Consider the following 1,229-nt stretch of genomic DNA (forward strand, 5'->3'; position numbering starts at 1 on the left):
GAAAAGGAGATGAGAGTGGAAGGGAGAGAGAGAAAGAAAGGCGAGCACCAACAAACCACGCGCACTATAAAGCGGTAGGGGGCGGCGTTCTTAAAGTATATCGTGAAGTGCCGTAGACAGCAGGAATCTTTTTAGCACGAATAAGGCCTTCTGCTCTAATGTTCTTTGGGAGCACTGTCCTAGAGCCTTTAGTTCTGATAGTGGACAATTGTCCAATGGTCACACTCTGCATCCCAATAGGGAATATAACATGACTTGTTATAAAGATATATTTGTGTACCTATTTTTTACGTTTGTTTACCTGGAATGCCCAATAATATTGCAGCGTTAGGGCCATCTCTGCTCTTTCTCTAGTTTCTGTGCAATGTTCATAATAAAGTAACGTCGAGTTTTGACAATTGTCGAATAAATACATATGCGTATGACTGCAAACCACTACTGACCGTGAGTCAAAAGCGCTTAGTGGTCAGCGAAGCGGTCACTGCACGCACGTAAGTATTTCACTTGATCGAGTGTGCGAATAATTAATTTTTTTCGTTACTGTTATTCTTGAAAGTATGATGCTATTGTCCGCGCGTACCCATGCGAATACCATTTTTTACGTTCTAACTTGCGCGGGCTCATTTAGCGCGTTTCTACACCATGCATATTTAGCGCATTACGGTTCCCGAACTCTAGCACTGGCGCTCGGCCGCGCTGATGAGGTTGACACGTTCGTTTTTGCATTCTGTTGCTGCCCAAGCACATAGACAACGCTCAAAGATGGGTGAGCTCGATGCAGCACCACACTGTTGAAGTTATTAACTTTATTGGCAGGGCCGCGCTGGGTGCATGTGAACGCAGAGACAATGTTTTGGTGGACACAGGGTTTGCATACATCTTCCATAGGACACGATTTTTCCAGATCGTTGCGAAATGTATTTACCGAGTAGTTCTCTCGCAGAGTGCTTCAATTTGTGTTATACCGGTGTCACACGGCCATTTTGATAGCGATCAAGACCGATGGATCAGAATGTTCGACCGCGATTGGCTCCCTTCCGCAGATTGAGCAAAGAAGCCAATCGCTTACAAGAAATTCGACCCAGATCGGCCTCGATCACGATCAAAAGTGCGCCGTGTGGCCCCCATATTGGGCAGTGGAATGAAGTCGTGTTAGCACGAATAAGGCCTTCTGCTCTAATGTTCTTTGGGAGCACTGTCCTAGAGCCTTTAGTTCTGATAGTGGACAA

This window comes from Dermacentor silvarum, chromosome 1 (genome assembly GCF_013339745.2).
Source record: "Dermacentor silvarum isolate Dsil-2018 chromosome 1, BIME_Dsil_1.4, whole genome shotgun sequence".
Taxonomy (NCBI): domain Eukaryota; kingdom Metazoa; phylum Arthropoda; class Arachnida; order Ixodida; family Ixodidae; genus Dermacentor; species Dermacentor silvarum.